We start from the raw sequence: 11,649 nt of genomic DNA on the forward strand, positions 1-11,649 counted from the left end.
ACTATTGGGTACTGACTGACGTGTATGCTGCCCACGTTCTGACTCTCGGCAAAATATTTTGATAAGGCCCTTCTTGGCATATACCGTTTTCTCCACAATACACGTGTAAAATAAACACAGACCTTCATTCATCGGTTTAGTTTTCAGCCAGAAAACACTCATGTCCAGCAAAATACACTTGTAAATTTTACACCCCTGTATTAAATTGTACCTGCAATAAATTGTAAAACTGCAATGAGGAAAAGGAAAAAGTATAATAAATTGTAAAACTGCAATGAGGAAAAGGAAAAAGTATAATAAATTGTAAAACTGCAATGAGGAAAAGGAAAAAGTATAATAAATTGTAAAACTGCAATGAGAAAAAAGGGGAAAAAATGCGACCACGCTGGGACTCGAACCCAGAATCTCCCGCTCCGGAGGCGAGCGCCTTATCCATTAGGCCACGCGGTCATCTTGTGAATATTAGACTAAACAATGATATAACGCAAAAAGATATAAGACTAAGTAACTAAATAATATGAGTATAGGGGTCTTAATTTGTTCTGTATTGTAAAAAAATTATATATTTTTACTTTTTTTTTTGCGGAGGACTACTGCTATGAAATCTTCAATGGATAGTTTTTTTTTTGTAGGGAAGATTAGTTGTTTAGATAAAATATTGTTTTTCTTTAATAACAAGGTTGTTCTGATATGGTCGTAGTTCGTCTACGTTTGTATATTTTTATGTTGGATCTATGCTATTTTTTAACTACGATGGTTGTTGTTCTGTTGTGCTGGTCCTAGAGGCCTTAGCACGACGACTTTCAGACTATCTGCTACAATCAATTTTGTCCGGCTCCGAGGAGGAAGGGCGATGACGACGCGCGCGCCTTCGGTTCATGAGACCTGTTTTACTACACGTAATTCATTTTTACAACAAGTAATTCTAGAAAATAAAAGTATACAAATAACAGGGCCTCTTTTACTTTAGTGATCGGATCGTGTACCTTTTCTATGTGGGGAAGGCACAGTTTACTACTCCCTCTGTTCGGAAATATAAAACCGTGTAGAGATTTTAATGTATACTATATACAAATAATATATATTTTTTTAAAATGTACATTCATCTATTTTGCTTTATATTAGTTCAACGAAATCTTTAAAAGGTTATGTTCAGAAACGGAGGGAGTAGTTTTTTAAGCAACACATGGGTTAGGTGGTCGGCCAGGGAGTAAAGGGTGGCCACATTCTCGCTCTTCCTTATTCGTCCTGAAGATATGACTGGCCCAAACACCACGAAGTTGATAACTGCATTCATGCTAGCCCATCCTAAGTAAACACACTCCTCATCACAACTGGAGGGCAAACCCTATTTGACACTCGTTAACGTCAAAATGTCGAGCCTTTGCTTTTCTTTTTTTGGGGTGAATGTCGAGCCTTCGCTGAAGCGAGCGTCCGGTTGGGCCGGCCCAGGTACGGGATTGTGTTTTGCTCGTCCGATGCTTCCTCCGTTGTTTCCTGTGGTTTTTCTCTTTCGATTTTCTCAATGTTTTGTCTGTTTTTTCAATTGTTTTATTATGTTTTCTTATGTTGCCTTTTTTTGTTTTGCTCTCTGGTTCTTTCATGTTCTTTTATTTATTTATTTCTGGTATTATAGTTTTCTTTATTTTCCTTCTGTTTCTTTCTCTTTCTCTTTTCTTGTTTTCATTTTTCGTCCATTATTACTTTATAAGGGAATGTTTTTTCATGTATTTTTGCATTAAAAGGAAATGTTTTGATGAATAATTTGTGTTTCTTGTATTTAATTTTGACTTCATGCAGCATGTTAAACATTGTGGTGCAATAGGTCAAGTGGTAAGGATCCCAAACAATCCTTCGTAGGAGTTCGAATCCTTGACGCATCGAAGGTTTTGATAAATTCCGTACTGTCTCGCTGTTAACCCAGGAAATGGACCGGCCCATTCAGATCCCGCCCTGCACGGAATCTCGTGTTTTGTACGCCCACGAGCGTCAGCTAGAGGCTCTCGTGGAACTGGCCCTCAGCAAAGAGCAACGGTCGCAACCAACACCTCGACCCCGCAGCAAACGTGGCCGCGAAAGCGAGCGAACCCACCGCCCATCCGCCCGCGTCCATCCACGCCGCGAGCACGACCGCACGAGCCCGCCGCCCGGCGCACGCCCATCCATCCATGATCCATCCATCCATCCATCCCCACGCCCTCCCCTCCGCCCCCCACGTGCCGCCGGCCGGCCACGCGGCGCTCGCGAGCGCCGTCCCGTCTCGACGTCGACGCCTCACGTGCGACGACCGGCAGGCGACGCGTGCCGAGCGGAGCGGCGTCCACTTCCCTTTCCCGAAAGAAAGACGATGCCACGCCCTTCCTTGCCTTTCCCGGCCATCCCGTTCGACCCACCACCGGCCGCCCCGTTGACGCGCGACCGACCACCGCCAGACCCGGTCGGTCCCGGGTAATTAGGTAGGCATGGCGTGCCCGCAGTTCCCTCCGTCCACGCCGCGGCCGGAGACACGGGTGGGCGGCCGGCCGGCGACCGTCGTGGGCTGGGATCTGAGCGTGGCCGCGTGCCATGCGTGCGTGACGCAACCGACGCGGACGCCGGCACGCCAACGCTGCCGCTGGCGTGGACGAGCGAGCCCCCTTTTCCTCGCTGCGCGTTCCGCTTTGTTCCGTGTGAAGCAAAAGCAACGCCCGGTGGGGCGGCGGGTTAGTATTGTATAACAAGCGGCCAGGCACAAGACTTTTGGATCGCGATGAAAGGATTGCGTTCCGGTTAAGCTCGGGCCGGTGCCAACTTGTTTGCTTTCGTACGATCCGCCTGGTGTTATCCATCGCTGCTTCTTCTCGGTTGCAGCGTACGGACTCGCCCTACCGTGGCCATGATGTGCCGCACGCCCCGATCAATGCGGGAGGAAGTGCGTTTTTTATTTGTACAGCCACCATGTGCGTGTGGGTTCGGGTTTCCTGGGATCCAATGCGCGAACCAGCAACGTGCATCCTCGTGGCCGTGGGTAATAATCGTAAACAAAACCCAGCTGGTAGATACTAGAACACGAAGAAACATTCATCGAGCAATTTTTTAGGGTGGGGGTCCGTTTACCCGATGGAGTTGTTTTACAAGCGCTACGAAACGGGAACGGGAAAGAAACGAACAAACAAGCCTTAGCGGCAGCTCGGTGGGATCGGATCAGGCCAGATCGCACCGCGTCCGGCGAGCGCGCAGCGAAGACGACACGGGGTGATGGCCGCGAACGACGGCAGATACAGCCGCTGCAGCTACCGCGGAAAGGGACGGGAGAGAGGAGGAGGAAAAGGACGTGCGTGCGTGCCTTGTCCAAAACCAGAAGGAAACGCACAACCATCTCATCTGCCTGCCTACCTGTGCACTGCTCACCCCTTTCGGCCGGCCTTTTTCCCGCACTCCTTGCTCGCTCACGATGCGTGTCACACCAACGCGGTTTTGCTTTGGTCTAGACGGAGGGGGAGAGACGCGCGATGCATGGGTGAGATCTAAGGTGGCTCCTGCAGATGCTGTCCCGCCACTTCTTCTTTTGAGAAAAAGGTGTTATCCTTGTTTTTTAAGGGGAAAATAGGTTACCCTATCCTGCTCGCAAGCTTCCATCGAGACGTACGCGACTTCCACCGGTAGCTCGTAAACCAAGCCGCTCCATCTAATCAAGCTTCTTTGAAACCAACCAACTCTGGCCAAGTATGTGCGGTGTGTAAAGATGTTGAAAAATCACTCTTTATATAATCCATATCAGTCCCTTGGCTCATCTACGTATCGCTCCTTTGGCAGGATATCAATGTACACTTGCAAGAGTCACACGTGCAGTTTTACCATCAGCTTAGTTAGATCATCTATGACCGTACTTCACAAGTCCGTTTCCCTATACGCATGTGGGGGCGTCCGAACGCTTTCGCAAACAGAGCCCGCAGGCTCATCATATGGGCAGCCAAACATCAACATACGTGAAACGCTGATCCTCAAATTTATGCAGTTTATGCACGTTGATCATATAATACAGATTGTCTCATTCGTCAGTTTAAAAGAAAGTAAAGTAATCATAGTTCAACAATTCAAACATGATAATATAAAATCAGTGTCCGAGCATACAGAATGCCTTGGCCGGATCACTCGTCGGACGTCGTCCATGTGTCCTGCTTTGCCCGCATCCTTGACGCAGTCTCAGCCTGCATCCTTGCTGCATGCTCCGTCTTCATCCTCGCCGAATGCTTCGCTGCCGCCCTCGCCGCCTCGTACTTCGTACTTCCTACGCTCGTTGATTTCCTTTTTCTTGTCCGCAATTCACTTCTTTGCATGCTCATCTAAGAGGGTGTCGTCCGCCAACATGATCTTTGGCATCCTTCGTGTCCCGTGTCAATTGCAACCTCTTCTTTTCAAGCTCAATCTCTTCAAATGTATTGGCCTTCTTGAACTCTCATTTGATCATCGCCTCTTGCTTTTCCAAATCGATTTTACCCCTTTCAATTTCCAGCTTCTTCTCCGCCCTCGTCTGGTTCCAGTTCATCCTCTCTTTCCGCGCATCCAACATGAGTTTGTACCTCTCATGTTTCTTGTTCTCCTTCATCGAAAAATGCCCCTCCATATGGACGATATTTTTGTAGTCGCGGCGTCACGGGATGCCCTTGCCTTCTCCCACTTTTTTCCCATGACTTGCCGGTTACTCTTCGGCACAGTGGCTTTTCCATTCTCGACGATGATGTTGTCCTCCTCATTGTCCAACCCAATTGACTCGTGTGAACTTGAGTCATCATTTCTGTTCTTGTCAGCCTTGAGATCGGACACAAGTTGTGTTCACTTTGGCACTTCGTTCAATAAAATCCACAAATGGCTAAAAGCAAACGACTTCTTCTCCGTTTTGTGATACATAGTGACCACCACTGCCACCTAGGAAACAACATATGTATGAGCACGAGAATGCAAACACAAGATGTATATGCAAATGATGACAACATGAAGCAATTGAGGTTATGTGAGTTGCCTCTATCATCCCACTTTGAGGGCGTTTGGTCACTTCTAAGTAGTAGCCAATGTATTTGTTCACTTTCGCTTAAATGACCCCTCATCAATGGTTGAGAGATGCCACATTGTGGGTCCTCGCAATAGGGTGCGGCTCGACATATTCCTTTGGGTGGTGATACTCCTTCCAAATCTTCTCACCATACTTGATCCGATTTTGCTCGATATCGTATATTGAATCCATTGTTGTGGCCAACCAAACATTGACCAACAAGATGTCTTCAAAAGTCGAGAATGCCAGACCTCTTGCCTTCGTTGGCTTTGCGTTCTTCTTCTTCTTGCTTGGTTTCAGATCGGATGTTGCCCCAGTTTCAAATGCGGTGCCCCCTAATTCGTAATTCATTTGGGTTGAACCTTTGATCATGTCCAACATGAACGCCTCCTAAGTGAACATGGTTTGCAAGCACTTATCATATACGAAATAAACTAGCAGTCTATGCAAAGTTGATCGGACATGAGCAAAAAAAACATATCGTTTCTTGTTCTATCATTCCGTCGAACATGTCGTGGGCAGACCGGGCGATGCCGGTGCACATGCTCATCCGTGCCCAAACGAGATGCAATGAGTTATATATGTCCACCGCCAGCAAGTGTGTGGGCGGAAAGCGCTTCGGAGTGTCCCAACCGGCCGTCGGGATCCTCGTGTGTCCCAATGTGGTCCGACGGTGCAATCCACGTCGATGAACCGATGGACGAGATGCGGGGTTCCTGTCGGGGGGGGGGGAGGCAGCCGCTCTTCCATGTACGCATCTCCCTGCGTCGCCTCCCTCTCTCGCTGCTGATGACGCTGCATCTTCCTCGTGATGTTCTCTCGCTTGCACGACGAAGTCGAGGACGGGACACCGACGGAAGAGACGGACGCAACCTCCATCGTGGTGGTTGTGGACAAGCTGGACGCCATCTACGACGATGCATCGGGGCCGATGGTGAGGACGAGGAGCAATGGTTAAAGACGACGAGGGCTCGGGGTGCGGGAATGACAAGAGGGAGGCGGGAGGAGGAATGGTTTGAGGCTGGTTGTAATGGGGAGTATCATATACTAGTATCATGCATATGATACTAGTGTATGATACTACATCCGTAATGCATAGTATCATGTACTAGTATCATAGAACAGTTCATTTATTGCTATGCATGATACATAGTAGCACAACATTTAATATGATACGGTATCATAATATGATATTCAATCATCTCTTTCTTCATTTAGTTCTATGTCACCTCATCAAATATGCCTAGTTGACATGCATGATACTATTTATGATATACCCATTACGACCAGCCTGATGGATTTGATGCAAATTGTGATGAATTGTGATGGAGTTGGGATGTCGGGTACGACGTGACGGGCGCGCCCGAACACCCCATATTTATCTCATATTTAGGCTGGATATGTGGGATGCGAGTGAACCGAGACATTTAAGGCCCGTTTGACAAGTGAATAACCAGACAGTCGAATCGAACGTTTGAGAAAGGTCCTGCTATGTTCTTAATTTAAGAGAACCCAGCACTTGGAACAGTTGGAACCAGCTCCCAATTTGTCCGAGTTTGAACCAACCTTCTCACCTAAAGCATAACAACGCCACGTATTCATGGAAAATAAGTACAGTCCGACCTCAGCTCGGCTCAGTCAGGTCAGGTATGCCACCTGTTCATTTCGGAGCTTTTGATGATTGATTAACCAGCTGCCTGCCTGCCTGCCTGCCTGCCAGGCTCCTGGGAACATATTCTTCCAGCCATTTCGGTGGCGCAGAATATTCCAGCGCCCAATAATTCGCACACTCTCTCTCGTGACAGCCGGAAATTTTAAAAAGACAAAAAAAGGGCCCGGAGAAAAGGACTCGTGTTAGCTGCCGCATCACCGCAGCACCGGAAAAGAGAGAGAGCATATTTTACGTGCGCGAATACCCCCATCATCCATCCACATATCCCTACTTTGTCGCTTCAAAAACATTTATTTGGCAATGCTCCTTTGGTTTTGTAGGGTCATGTTTGGTACCGGCTCTCTTTTTTCTAATCTCACATCCCCTTCTAGATGGTATTTGTGGTCCTACCCAACCGATGCGCAAGAAAATGACTGTAGTACAAATCTGCCGTTCGGTTTTTAACTATGGCAAAACCAACGTTTTTTATATTCCTTCCGTCTTAAAATAACTCTCTGCGACATCCACTTTAAGACTAGTTAAAAAGAAAAGGTTCCACCCTTGTAGTTAGACAACCGATATGCGACATCATACTTAGTATGGGAGTTGTCGCTGATCTGCGACATCAATAGCTAAGCATGGTATGCGAATATGTGTTGTTGATCTCCGCATCGCAACTTTATACTGATTCTAAAACAAAGTTACATTAAGATTGAGACACTTATTTTGAGACAGAGAAATAGTAAATTATGTTCTTTGATTCCCACAAGAAAATTATGTTCTTTGCGGATGACAAGTTTAGCTGACGAGTCTGACAAATCTGTCTTCGTTTATTTCTTTTATCAGAGAATTGTCATGCTTGTATACTAAATTTTTCATCAACGTGTCAATATAATTTGCCATGGAAAATGCCAGGTTTACCAGATTTACCATGCCTAAAATTCCGACATTAGGTATTTTGTGTTTTTGTATAAAAATGAACATACTTACATTTAAACACATTAGCATGGGAGCAGTTAAATTTCTCTTCTTGGTAAGAAGGCCATTCCCAAAACAAACCACACCAGGGTACTGCAGGAATAAGGCAAACCAATAATCTCGACAAAATCGATTTTAGTCTGATTTTTTGTTAATTAACTAAGCAATCCTTTTCCTCCAAAGAAAGCCTTTGCTGAGTGGTTGGCTATGTGGTTATATAACTTAACAACCAGAGTTCAATGTCTAGAATTAACATTTGATGCACATTGTTTTTTCCACGTTTATTAAGGATTAAGCTTGGTGTGTGGTGGAATCACTCATCAAAAAATATCTTAATACTCCTTTAAAAAAATCGAGGACCATGCTTATCTCGGCACTCATACTAAAATGGCCGTATGTATCCTTAGTTGGTGCAGAGACGGGGAAGTGGAAATCTCTCCCATTTTTGAGTCGCCACTCATGTCGTCTCCCGTGGGCGACGCCATGGGATCTAAACCCTAGCGCCACCAGGTCCCTCCCGTCTCCTCTCCTGCCGTCGTTGTTGCCGCCTTTGTCCGGTGGCGGGTCCAACACCAAAGCGCTACGATGGGTGGTGTGCTCCGGGATCTCCCGGAGGCGGCAGGGGCGACTCCGACGTTGGATCCGCGAGCAGCAGGTAGGGGCGACACCTTTGCTTGTGCAGCAGCGTCCAGATCCGTGGCCGACATGGTGATCTTCCCCTCGGCGGAGTCTATGCCTGGAGTTGGGTGGACGGAAGCCTCGGATGTGGCGTCCCGTCCAGATCCGCTCCGGCGTGTTTTTTTTTCAACCGGCGGCGTGATACTTGTGATGTGCGTTGGGTTTTTGCTAAAGAGGAGGGGATGATGCAACACACTATAGATAAGTATTTCCCTCAGTGAGAACCAAGGTTATCGAACCAATAGAAGAACCACGCAATTTCCCGTCTTCGACGGCTACACACAAAAGAGCACACATTTGCAACCAACACGGGCAAGAGGGTTGTCAATCCCCTTGAACTCGTTACTTACAAGCGATAAGTAGTGGTAGATAGATAGTTTGATAAATATAAATAGAAAATAAATAGAAAGTAAATAATAACAACAAAGTAATTGGAGTTTTTGTAAATATATTTGTGAATAGATTCGGGGGCCATAGTTTTCGCTAGAGCCTTCTCTTTCGTAGATTGCATATGGTGGGTAAACAAATTATTGTTGGACAATTTATTGAAAAATCACATAGTTATGCAATATTTATTCATGGGCATGCTCATTACATATAGGTATCACGTCCGTAGGCAAGTAAATCGACTCCTGTCTGCATCTATTACTATTACTCCACCCATCAACCGCTATCCAACATGCGTCTAGAATATGTTGGAGGATAATTACATGATGTAGACAGACTAAATCCAATTAATATGAATGAACCCCATCGTTTTATCCATAGTAGAAACAATACAATACGTGTCATTGATACTTGTGATCTGCGTTGGTTCTTTCATGAAGAGGAACGGGTGACGCAACTTAATATATGTAAGTATTTCCCTCAGTAGAGAACCAAGGTTTATCGAAGCAATAGGAGTAACAACCAACCCCCGTCTTTAACGCATGCACGAAAGAGAAACAAACACTTGCATCCAGCGCGGGCAAGAGGGTTGTCAATCCCCTTGTCTCGTTATTTCCAAGCAAGTAAGTAGTAATGTTGGAAGTTGCAAAGTCAAAAGTAAATAAAAAGTAAATGAAGGCAGTGAGAAAATTGTAACGTTTGTAAACTTATAAGTGAATAGACCCGGGGCCATAGTTTTCTCTAGTGGCATCTCTCATGAAAAAAAATGCTTCAGATGGGCACACGGAGGAATAGAGACTTGCGGTGGCAGAAAAAGTGTTTGAGGTTGCTTTCTAGGGTTTGGGGGATATATGTGAATTTATAGGACGAAGAGGTATGCCAAGAGGCAATCGAGGGGGCATGAGGCAAGAGGGAGCGCCCTAGGCCGTGGCCACGCCCTGTTGGCTCGTGTCTCCCTCATGAGGCTTTTGGCCTCCTCTCAAAGCTTCGTGATCTTCTTTTAGTCCAGAAAAAATTACCAAAACGTTTCGTGGCAATTGGACTTCGTTTGGTACTATAAACCTGAAAGCCAAAAACACGGAGAAAATAGGAACTGGCAATGGGCACTAGGTCAATATGCTAGTGCTCAAAAATAATAATAATTAGTAAATAAAGTACCAAAAATTATCCTAGAATGATAATATAATAGCATGAAACAATAAAAAAATTATAGATACGTTGGAGACGATCATTCATGTCCTTTTTGTCACTCAGATTGAGCAACGCAAGATTGAACCCACTACAACGCACCTCTCTCGCTGAAGATAAATAGTTGGCCAAACCATATCAATAGATGAGAGAGAATCACAAAGCTATCATAATCATGCATATATATATATATATATATATATATATATATATATATATATATATATATATATATATATATATATATATATATATATAAGACCAGCAAGGAACTCGATATAATCTCATGAATAATCTGAATATAAACCCACAATTCATCGGATCACAGAAAAGGCATCGCACAAGAGTGATTACATAAGATAGATCACCGCGGGAATCACGGTGATCATGACAATGAAGAACATAGAGAGAGATAGCAATCTAGGTACTAACTACGGACCCATAGATCTATGGTAAACTACTCACACATCACCATGGGAGCATCAAGGATGATGTAGAGGCCCTTCGTGATCGATCCCCCTTTTGGCAGGACACCGAAACAAAGCTCCAGATGGGCACACGGTGGAATAGAAGCTCGCGATGGTGAAGAAAGTTTTTCGAGAGGTTCTCTAGGGTTTTTAGAATGTATGTGAATTTATAGGCTAGAGAACGGGAGTGAGAGAGATGGGAGGTGATCCCAAGCCATTAGGGCGCTCCCACCCTGCGGGCGTGCCGTGTTGGCTTGGGGGCGCCTCGTGTGCCCTCCGGTCTTCGTCCAAAGCTTTCAAGTCTTTATTTGGTCCAGAAAAATTCATAAAAAAAGTTTCGTGGTATTTGGGCTCCGTTTGGTAGAGTGTTCCTGGAAAGCCAAAAACATGCAGAAAACAGGAACTAACACTTGAGACTGGGTTAATAGGTTAGTGCTTAAAAATAATATAAATCAACAAGTAAATGCCTAAAAGCATACTAGAATGATAATGTAATAGCATGGAACGATTAGAAACTATAGATACGTTGAAGATGTATCATGACGCGTGGACGACTCATACGTCCATTCTGCATCATGCTTTCATGTTGATATTTATCGCTTTATGGGCTGTTATATTACTTTGTGGTACCATATTTATGTCATTTCTCTCTTATTTTTTCAAGGTTTATTTGAAGAGGGAGAATTCAGGCAGCTGGAATTCTCGACTGGAAAAGGAGCAAATATGAGTCCTCTATTCTGCACAACTCCAAATGCCCTGAAAATTTACTTGGAATTTTTTGGGAATATATAAAAATACTGGGCGAAAGAAGTACCAGAGGGGAGCTACGAGGGCCCCACAAGCCTGGTAGCCGCCACCCCCTGGTGGCGGTTACAGGGCTTGTGGGCTCCCTGACGGCCCACTGGCCCCCCTCTTTTGCTATATGAAGGGTTTCGTAGTTGCGGATGCTTGCGAGAGGGGTTAATCATAAGTGGGATGCTTTTCCAAGTAAGGGCAGTACCCAAGCGCCGGTCCACCCACATATCAAACTATCAAAGTAACGAACGCGAATCACATGAACATGATGAAACTAGTATGACAGAAATTCCCGTGTGTCATCGGGAGCGTTTTCCTCCTATAAGACTTTGTTCAGGCTTGTCCCTTGCTACAAAAGGGATTGGGCCACTTGCTGCACCATTTCTACTACTTGTTACTTGTTACTTTTCACTTGCTACGTTTCACCTCGCTACATCATCACTTGTTACCGCTACTTTCAGTGCTTGCAGTTA

The 11,649-nt window shown here is 45.3% G+C and overlaps 1 non-coding gene across 1 annotated transcript; it reads right to left on the reverse strand.

Annotated features, from left to right (window-relative positions):
- Positions 1-377: 377 nt before the first annotated feature.
- TRNAR-CCG lies at positions 378-450 on the reverse strand. Its single transcript has one exon. It is a non-coding gene; the product is annotated as a tRNA-Arg (tRNA).
- Positions 451-11,649: the final 11,199 nt, after the last annotated feature.

The sequence above is a fragment of the Hordeum vulgare genome, chromosome 3H (assembly GCF_904849725.1).
Source record: "Hordeum vulgare subsp. vulgare chromosome 3H, MorexV3_pseudomolecules_assembly, whole genome shotgun sequence".
Classification (NCBI taxonomy): Eukaryota; Viridiplantae; Streptophyta; class Magnoliopsida; order Poales; family Poaceae; genus Hordeum; species Hordeum vulgare.